This window comes from Myxocyprinus asiaticus, chromosome 31, assembly GCF_019703515.2.
Source record: "Myxocyprinus asiaticus isolate MX2 ecotype Aquarium Trade chromosome 31, UBuf_Myxa_2, whole genome shotgun sequence".
NCBI classification, from domain to species: domain Eukaryota; kingdom Metazoa; phylum Chordata; class Actinopteri; order Cypriniformes; family Catostomidae; genus Myxocyprinus; species Myxocyprinus asiaticus.
Genome location: NC_059374.1, coordinates 608,029 through 619,424, shown reverse-complemented (window position 1 = coordinate 619,424; position 11,396 = coordinate 608,029).

Sequence of the window (11,396 nt, the reverse complement as noted above, 5' to 3'; positions counted from 1 at the left end):
AGTTCAATGCAAGTGTTAGACCACCTTGTAATTTTTGTAATGTAACTGAGACAGTTACCTTTGTTCATGCTATTGAGGGGAATCATGTTAAGGTTAGGTTTTACCTTCAACAAAGTAATTTTTATTTTTGGTTGTAGGCATTAAAACACACAGAGAAAAATGTACTGTTGCAAACTTCAAGACTTGAATACACTTTTTTATCAAGCTACAGGAACTAAGTCTGAATTCAAGAATAAGTGGTGTGTGAATGGTGCTTTACTTTCTCTTTATGAGGATGCAACCATTTCATTCAACTGGTGGTGATTATGTGTACTTTTTTGGTGTTGTTGAAAATGTATAGTTTTTAGTGACTGTTGATTGTGCATGATTAAATGTGTTTTAAAAGTCAAAGTCTCTCTCTCTCTCTCTCTCTCTCTCTCTCTCTCTCTCTCTCTCTCTCTCTCTGCAGTGATGATGATGCTGTAGCCGCAGTACTGCGCTCTGATGAGGTTGAATCCAGCTTCTTATTGACGGAATCTGGTCTACCTTAAAAGACGCGACGCTTCCGCGTTCGTCCGTTTCGAGTTCGCGCTCGTCTTAAAGGTGCCCTGCCGCTTTTTTGCCCATTTAAAACTAATAAAACCTTTTTTTTAATCGCATATATGATGTTGTGGAACAGAAACATGAGATGCATCATTTACTTTTGGACCATATGAAGATGTGGTGTGATAGGAAAGGTAATGGACTACCACAATAGAAAGGCACATTTTATGAAAGCATTCTTTACATGTGGAAATTATAAGCATGCCAGTTGTGTCAAATTCGTTTAAATTATTTGATAAATCAATTGAATAAAATCTAAATTTGAACAATTATGATTTTTGCCTATAAAACTGAATTCAAAGAATAAGAAGAATAACATGTGCATTGTACAAGTGTTCGAGATATCATAACACCATACACATGCTCCTATAATGAATTTTAAATAATTGTCTGGTCCCTTTGTTAGATTATACAGTTACATATCTCTATATATCTCTACTGTTACAGTAGCCTGTAATGCAGTTACTGTTTCAAGATGTTGTTTTCTTCATGTTGATAGCTGATTTTATGTATGTATTTATTTATTTATTTATTTCACACCATATTAGCTACACATTGAACAACACTTAAGAAAGTTAATCCAGACATATGACTGCTAGAGGCCACCACAGTCTTGTCACTATACAGATGAAAGGGCCAACATTAGATTCTATTTGGAGTCGCTGTTTCTCAGTCATCTTAAAGCTGACACTGGGGGATGCTAACCAGTCCCCTGGACCATCACCATGCAAAATTTCAAACATTTTTACTGAGGCGTTCCTACGTTATCCACCCGTGAACTTGGCATATTGACCCATAAAGATGAATGAGATTACAAAGGGCCCATTTTGGAGAGGCTCTTTCTCAGTCATCTTTAATTGTGAGTTGATGGTGACACTGGGGGATGATAGCCAACATATTTGTTGACTATTAACATTAACAGGTACTTTGGGCCTAAGGTGGGGGAAAAAAATTCCTGGAAGTTCAGCACTAAACTTTTAAAAAAAAAAATATAATAAATAATAATAATGATAATAATAAAAAATTGTCATAGCTGTATAAATGGCACCATTTTCTGAGAATGACCCCCTATTAGAATGAAAGAAAAGAAAGTGTAAGAAAGAGAGAGAGAGAGAGAGAGAGAGAGAGAGAGAGAGAGAGAGAGAGAGAGAGTATGACCTTTTGTCATAATCCACTGATATTTTTCTGATTTGTATTTGTAAAATGCACTTTAAAAAATTATCTATGAATTTCTTTTGGATGTACTGGCCTGAATGCATGTAGTACTTCTGTATGTGAAGTTTAATATACCTTTGAAATTTTGTACATTTCGAGACTGATGTAATGACTGATGACTTAATGAAGGATATTCATAGAAAATGCTGTTTACATGTTTAAAGCATTTTAATCATGTGTTTTATCCTGTGTGTGCCACATTTAATTTAAATTCTTCATTCATGTACAATAGTGATCAATATATGGGTTATTGAGATATTTTTGGAAAATGGACATTTCCTGCAGTGAGAGTTGATATACTCCACCTGAAACTATTTTAAAAAGCATTTAGCTAATTCCTTTATAATTATTATAGCTTTAATGAGCTCATAGAAATTGTGAGACTACATTGGATATTTGTCCTTTTTAAAAATCACTTCACATACTGCAGGAACATTAAAATGGAACTGATGAATGTATTAAAAATAGTATTTAAAATAATCAAGTATTTAAAAATGTTAACCAGTTACAGCATCATAAACATAACCCTTAGACAGACATAAACTTTCCCTTATACATTCATATAATTTTGAACATAAAATTCCATGGACACATTATGCGTTGTCCCCACAAAAAAAAAAAAAAAAAAAAAAATATATATATATATATATATATATATATATATATATATATATATATATATATATATATATATTGACATTACAGTTTAAGAGCTGATTTGATGCTTTTAACCCTTCTCTTAATTTTGTCTATGGTGTATTTTCTGTGACCATGTGGACTGAAAAAGTCCTGTAGTCAGTCTTGGGAATTTGAAGAAACAAAGTGGGAGAATAGTGTAAAAGCATCTCTATTCCTTCACCAGGTCACAGTGATCTCCATTAAAAGCTTACCAGCAGAGCAAAGCTTGAACCGTTACTAGAGACACCTTCAGCTCAGGTATCAGCCCGGCCTCCCCCTGCTCCTCAAATTCCCTTAAACACCAGCAAACATGCTTTACACATACTAGGCATTTATCGCATCATGCATTCATACATGTCTCTTATGGACACTGTTGATTTGCAATTTTAAACCTCTCGATCAAAGGATCATTATAACTCAAAGCCATTAATGCCTGTCTGCTCTGTTGCGTCCATGTGTGCAGAAAGAGCTCCCGGGGCTCGAGGGTTGTATTGTGATAAGGGCACCGTGTCCTATGCTTTACCATGTCTTGCTCCCATAAGGCTTTTGAGGGATGAGGGGTGGCCTTGGGGCCCGGGGCCTGTGTTCAGCAGAGGGGCCAAGAGGAGGCACCTTTCTTTGCATGAACTGTGGTAAAGTGAGCACCATAGTTGGGTTTGTGTTCAATGGTGGAGTGACACCAGCAGGTCATCATGGAGTATTACCCCCATGAAGCCACCATCCTCTCATGTTTCAGATACTGTAGGTATCACATGGTTGCCTTTCTGTGGTCCATATGCCATGCTATAGTCTGAAATAAAAGAGTTGCTGAACTCTCTTTTTACTCTTTATGCCTTCACAAATCACTTACTGTCACACAACCATATACACAAGTGCAATAGTGTGTGAAATTCTTGGGTGCAGTTCCAAGCAACATAGTAGTCGTGACAGTGATGAGACATATACCAGTTTACAATAAACATCAGATTTACACAACACAATTTAAAGTCTAATATACACGTAATTACACACAACACAATATACAAATAATAATAAACAATGTACAGTATACAATACACACAATATAGAATACACATTATACATAAAAATAGTATATATAGTATATATAAAATATACAGTAGATTGTATTGTACTATATTGACATTCAGGCTGTCGGTTGATAGTCAGTTGCCAGTGTGTTGTTAAGAGAGAATATAACTTATGACAGTCCGGTGTGAGATAATAAGATTAATAAAGTGCAGTGCTGATGTATTTGATCGTGAGAGATCAAGAGTTCAAAAGTCTGATTGCTTGGAGGAAGAAGCTGTCATGGAGTCGGCTTGTTCGGGTCCTGATGTTGCGATACCGCCTGCCTGATGGTAGCAGTGAGAACAGCCCATGGCTCGGGTGGCTGGAGTCTCTGATGATCCTCCGAGCTTTTTTCACACACTGCCTGGTATATATGTCCTGGAGGGGGGGAAGCTCACCTCCGATGATGTGTCTGGCAGTTCGCACCACCTTTTGCAGGGTTTTGCGGTTGTGGATGGTGCTATTGCCATACCAGGCGGAGATGCAGCCAGTCAGGATGTTCTCTACATTGCCGGTTTAGAACCGTGTGAGGATGTGGCGGTTCATTCTAAACTTCCTCACCTGTCTCAGGAAGAAGAGGCGCTGATGAGCCTTCTTCACAACGACTTCAGTGTTGACGGACCATGTGAGTTCCTCAGTGATGTGGACACCCAGGAACTTGAAGCTGCTGACTCTCTCCACCGGTGCTCCATTGATGGTGATGGGACTGTGTTCTCTGTCTTTTCTCCTGAAGTCCACCACAAGCCCCTTTGTCTTAGTGACATTGAGGGAGAGGTTGTGCTCCTGACACCAGTGTGTCAGAGTGTGCACCTCCTCTCTGTAGGCTGTTTCATCATTGTCAGTGATCAGACCTACCACCGTCGTATCATCAGCAAACTTAATGATGGCACTGGAGCTGTATGTTGCCACACAGTCATGTGTGTACAGAGAATACAGGAGTGGGCTGAGAACACAGCCCTGCGGGGCTCCAGTGTTGAGGGTCAGTGATGAGGAGATGTTGCTGCCCATTCTAACCACCTGGCGTCTGCTTGACAGGAAGTCCAGGATCCAGCTGCACAGTGAGCTGTTTAAGCCCAGAGCCCGGAGTTTCTCATCAAGCTTGGAGGGCACTATGGTGTTGAATGCTGAGCTGTAGTCTACAAACAACATTCTCACATAAGTGTTCTTTTTTTCCAGGTGGGAGAGAGCAGTGTGTATTGTAGATGCAATGGCATCATCAGTGGAGTGGTTGTTGCGGTAAGCAAACTGCAATGGGTCCAGTGATGGAGGCAGCACAGAGCAGATGTAATCTCTGATTAGTCTCTCAAAGAATTTGCTTATGATGGGGGTCAGAGCAACAGGACGCCAGTCATTTAAGCAAGTGATTTTGGATTGCTTTAATACAGGCACAATGGTGGATGTTTTAAAGCATGTGGGGACCACAGACAAGGAGAGGGAAAAGTTGAAAATGTCCGTAAAAACACCAGCCAGTTGGTTCGCACACGCTCTGATGACGCGGCCCGGAATGCCGTCTGGACCCGCGGCTTTGCGGATATTCACCCGTCGGAAGGATCAAGTTACATCCGCTACACAGTGAACTAACCTCTGTTGCTTCAGCTGCGAGAGCTCTTCCCGCGAAGGCGGTGTTATTTCCCTTGAAACGAGCATAAAAAGTATTTAGCTCATCCGGGAGAGAGGCAGCGGTGTTCACGGCGGAGTTTTTATTCCCTTTAAAGTCCGTGATGATGTTAATTCCCTGCCACATGCTTCTAGAGTTGGTGGTGTTGAACTGTCCTTCAATCTTGTTCCTGTACTGACGTTTTGCTGTTCTGATAGTTTTTCAGAGGGCATAACTGGCTTGTTTATGCTCCTCCACGTTCCTGGAATTAAAAGCAGAGGTCCGCGTATCAAGTGCCGCACGAACATCGCTATTAAATCCAAGGTTTTTGGTTCAGATAGACCCGTATTGTTTTGGTCGGAACAACATCCTCTACGCACTTTCTGATGAAACGCTATACGCTATCAGCGTAAAGCTCGATGTTGTCATCAGAGGCGGACCGGAACATCTCCCAGTCCACGAGATCAAAACAGTCTTGTAGCGTAGAGTCTGACTGGTCCGACCAGCACTGGATCATTCTGAGGGTGGGTGCTTCCTGTTTCAGTTTCTGCCTGTAAGCGGGCAGAAGCAGAATAGAAGAGTGGTCCGATTTGCCAAATGGTGGGCGGGGGAGGGATTTGTAGCCATCCCGGAAGGGAGAGTAGCAATTGTCCAAAACCCGGTCCCCTGGTGTGTTAAAACTAATGTGTTGGTGGTATTTTGGTGCAACTGATTTGAGATTGGCTTTGTTAAAGTCCCTGGTCACAATGAACGTGGCCTCAGGGTGCGTGGTTTCCTGTTTGCTTATAATCCCGAAAAGTTACTTGACTGCCCGGTCTGTGTCGGCTTGTGGCGGGATGTACACAGCAGTGATAATGACCGCTGTGAATTCCCTTGGTAGCCAGAATGGTCAACACAGAAGCATGAGAAATTCCAGATCAGGAGAGCAGAAAGACTTGATAGAACGTACGTTCCTCTGATCACACCATGATTTTTTTGATATTAAAACATACACCACCACCTCTGCTTTTACCTGAGAGGTCTTTCGCTCTGTCCGCTTAGTGCATGGAGAACCCCGCGGGTTCAATGGCTGAGTCTGGAATCTCCACAGACATCCAAGTTTCTGTAAGGCAGATAATGCCGCAGTCCCACGTCTCTCGTTGGAAAGAGATCCACGCTCTCAGCTCGCAGAGCTTGTTGTCCAGAGACTGAACATTTGCCAGTAGAATACTGGGTAGCAGGGGTCGATTTGCGCGACGTCGTACTCTGATGAGAACGCCAGTTCTGTATCACCTTTTTCTTTTGCGTTTCTGCGGCTGGGCTGCCCAGCCAAAGGACTCCGCCGTGTTTGTAAACAGCGGGTCGGCATCGAGGAATTTGAAGTCCGGTTTACGGTGTGTGATTGCAGAACCAATGTCCAAAAGTGTTTGTCTGTCGTAGACAATAAGGCAGACAACATCCAAGACAAAAAAACATAAGAATTGTAAACAAAACAAACAAAAAACTACAATGTTTTGTCGGAGCTCGCAACACAGTGGCCATACTCGGCGCCATCTTGAGTTTTTTCATTTAGTTTTGGCTTCAATGATTCCTGAAGTTCTTGGATAAATAAGAGAGACTTTTTTAAGCATGGCACAACCTTTACATACTCTACACAGTTATGTAAATACAAACGATTATAGCTCGGTTTCATGCGTCTGAATGACACAACGCAAATATGTGTTGGATGCTTGGCATTGCTACAAATGGTCAGTTTTCTATTTCAGGTACTGTCAGGTTGACAGTTGCTAAGCTGAGCAAGTTAATTAAAGCTAAAGTGTGTAATTTTTAATGTTGATTCACGTTCTCCAACCCCAATTTAAAGTACAAAGTCAACTGTAAGTAATCCATTGGTAGTTTGACTTCCCAAAGAGTGTAAACACTGTGATCGTGGCAGTATATAAACATTCCTCTGTTTCTTTGAGCATCCCAACCAGCAACATTTGCTCAACCAATGGCATGAGTTTGGGGAGGGACTATCTCTCTGTCTGACCAGTTGCAGATAAGGAGTGTTCAGAAAACCTTATTTTTGCAATCCCATTTGGTGTCATAAGAGTGAAATTGCACCCTTAAGCAGGGCACAACCTTCAGCCCTGAGCATACTCTACACAAATACGTGAACTCAATTTTGCTGCATCCTGAAATGTGTCAGAACACAGTACCATATTTTACTGATATAAATGCAATTTATACATTATTGATGTCAGCCGGTCAGAAACACAGAGTATGCTTACACACGACACAGACAGCTGAAAACATCAGTCATGGAGATGGTAGAAGTGTTTTTAAGTAGCCTATTCAGACTATTTTGTCTATACTAAGTATTTAATGTCCACCATAATATTACTGTGTTAACAGGATTACCTCTAAAGACTACTGTCACATGCAACTCACATTCCCACAACAATGACATTTCATCAGTTGAAACATTCGGTCAGTAAACAGGACAAATAGTGTATAGGAAATAGGGACACATATGTCCAGAAATATCCTTGATTGACAGTCGTTAATGTTAATGAATAGAATACAACAAGCATATTGTTTCACACATAGACTAAAATGTGTTTATGTTAAGCACAGAGTTGCATTATTATTATTATTATTATTATAAAAAGATGTGGATTATTTGTCACATTTGTTTCATTAAAACATCATATGAAAAACTATTACTTAAAGCAGATGTTCCTGATTAAAACCAACCCAAATACAAAGTGTCTTGATATGCTGAAGGGAAATTGGCTGCTGCTGGGTCCTAATGTCGATGTCAAGCTATCAGTGCCACTTAGACCCCATTTCCACCTGGTTTTACGATGCATCTCGGGTGATCCGATCACATGTGGTCAGGTGAGACACACCACTGTTTACACCTGGTCACTTAAATGTGTCTCCTGTGACCACTTGTGATCAGATTTGGAGGGGAGGGACTCTGTTTCATGATGACAGACATCAATCACTCTGTCAGAGTGTTACTGCATGATATTAAAGCACAACAAAGTCAGAAAAGACAAAGAAAGCGCAAATAAAAAAACAGCGCACTTTTTCTCCCAGATTCAGTTTAAAAGCAGAATTATCTGTTATTTTAGTGGATTACCTGCATAAAAGGAGCTTCAGGTGTTTGTGCTTGTCATCTGTTTTGATATCAGACACATTAAAGAAGATCCGTGAAGCTCTTGTGATTGTGTACAGTATGCATCCGTCTTTTTAAATTATCCGATCAGATGGTTATTTCCTTTTATAGCCGCTCGTAAACGGCAAAGTTTAAACTCTTGTTTTAGTGCAGTGGTTGAGTGACAGGTGAGGAGTGGCACTTCACTGCTGCCGGGACGCTTACAGGATGGAATAGTGTTTACACCTCAAATGCCATCTGGACACATGCGTTTTTCACCACATTCATATGTGGTTTTTGTGATTCGATCACAAAATGGTTTAGACCCCATTTAGACCTGTGTATAGGACTGGCCACATGTGATTGGATCACCCAAAACGCATCTTAATACCAGATGGAAACTGGGTCCTATACACATGTGCAATTTATCTGCACACGTGCAAGAGTTCATGTTCTGTACAATGAGATTGTCTGCTTGCAATGCATATTTTTGCATTTGCATACTTGTGTAGAGTATGTTTCTGGCCTGAAACATCACATCCACTCACACAATGTAGCCGGTCACAGTCAGCGAGTGCTAGTAGCCTTCATTTTACCTCAAAATCAGCTTTATTAGATTGGCCATTTCCTCCCACAAAACAGCAGAGACTGAAGTGAGCTCATGAGATTATCGCTGCTCTTTTGGACAAAAGCTCTTTTAGAGTGACAGCAAACAGATTGGAATGAGCCCGTTATATTCAGCTGGAAGGTTTTGGACTCTGTGAATGCTGCAAAATTCAAGAATCAAACACCATCTGTAATGTCACAAACTATTCCGTTACAAAGACAGAATGGAATGATGAGTATGGAACTGAGTGCAAATGAACGGGTTTGTTAAATCCAGCTTCAAGGTGTTGATTTAGCTATAAAAGATCAGTGCCTGGCATCTGTCCATCCATTAGTGTTGGAGAGTTGCTGTAGGAATGCTCACTGTATCAAATGTCACGTGGCCACCCCCTCAGTCCAACTGTCCAGGTACTAGACTAATATTTTTTGCCCGTTTGCTGTTGGGTGTATGGCTTGATTCACGAGGGTCCTGTATTCACAAAAGCACCATACTCTAGACAGGTAGAACAGGTTTTAGCTCATTTGGATATATATTTTCATGTGTTTGAGTCCAAGAATGACTTCCATTCAGTATTGTTTCCCATCAGTTTGAATGTAACAAACCAAGAATAATTTATTCCTTTTCAAATTAATACACTAGATGGTAAAAAATATGAGTAATATGGAACAATTGCACAAAATTAAAAAGATTGAAGAAAAATGTCTCACATTATTTAGCATATGGAAATAATTCCTGTAACTAGGTTCTTAAGATGGGCAAGGAGGAGGCGGGAATCAGCTGAACAATCAACGTAAAACTTTAATAACAAACTGAACTCAAACATAACATAAAATACAAATCAAACAAAGATACACACACACACAGATTTGTGCGTCTCTCTCTCTCTCTCTCCCTCTCTCTCTCTCTCTTGAATTGGCATTTCCGCCCCCCCATCTCTTTCCCGCTGATTATTCAACTTAGCGCCGGAGTCCCCTGGTGGACGGCAACGGCTTCTCCTTCACCTGGCGGGTGACAGCAGCTCCTCCACTTCCTTGTGGATGGCAACACTAGGAACTCCACAACAGCGCATCCCTCCTCCTTTCGGCACCAGTGTAACGAGATTTGAACCAAGACGCACACGCACAGCTTTGTGCGTCTCTCTCTCTCTCAAACTGGCGTCTCCGGCCCCCCTTATTTCTCTCCTGCTGATTATTCAACTCTGTGCCAGGCGTGCGTTATCACGACCTGGCTATGGCCCCCTCCTCTTCACAATTCCTAAATTGATAATATCTGTAATTCATTATTGAATGTTATATATACTCAAATTAATAATCCTGTATCCTATGCAAGTGTGTAAGAACACAAGTATGCATTGTATTTGCTGCACTATAGTGGACATTAGCCTAAACTGTCTTCTTCTATGGTCAGTTTTCTCTTTCAGGTCAATTACTGTCATTGCAGAGTTTAAAGAGAATCTTGCTGAACAAGTCAGTTAAACTGCCGACATGTTTATCACTATCTACCTGGTTTAAAGGGACATATTTTAAGGAAACTCTGGGCCAATTTAACTGAATTCACCCAACAGTATGCTTGCAATGCATTGAACAAGCATTTGTGCCTACATCTACTGTACCTACTGGCGTAGAGTATTTCTGGACTTACATGAACAATTCTGTGATTAATCACATTCACCTCTTTCTCCACAGACAAATGGGAGTTCTTTATATGCACTCTCTCTTTGTAGCTGTTATAGCACTGATGCTTATAACCTTATATGATGCAATCAAGCCCACTCAGAGTACAAAGTATCAGTACACCAAGAAGCCCCCGCGAAAGATGGTACAGAATACTGTTTATGTAGGCAAGCCTAAAGTCACAGCACGGATCGTGGACTACACCAAAACAAGAGAGCGCTTCCCTGTGGTCGTCTCAGAGAGCACAACAGTTCCTGCAGACAGCTATATAGATTACTCTACAGGCACCACTGCATCCCCCATTACAGCCAAAGACAATTACACAATGGACTATAATGAACATTACTTCAACTTCTGTGAGTGCTATCCACCAGAGAAAGGTCCACAAGGGGTCAAAGGAGACCCTGGACTTCCAGGTCAGTGATATTTAGTCAAATCCATATGTTATTTCTATTAAATAATCTATTATTTGTGTCTTTCTTAGTATAAACTGCCTTTTCAATCTCATGACATGCTGAACAAATGTTTGGGTCTGATTTACTGCATCAGGAGGATGTTTATTGCTCAGAAAATTACACTGATTGAGCTCATGCAGCTGAGGTCTGGAATTCATCAGCTAATATGTATGAAGTGAATAATGGAATGAGGCACAACAGGGAGGAACTATCACCAAAATTTATTTAAAACCCATTACATGTAGCTATTTTGTAAATGACTAATATTTATAAAAGAAAAACCTGTTTTAACAGTGTATTTCCCTTTGTTAGACAGCAGTGACTAGAGTTGCCAACTGGGCTTTCTGTATTCTGGCCAAAATTAAGACACCTGTACGGGATGCCTATCATCCTGTAT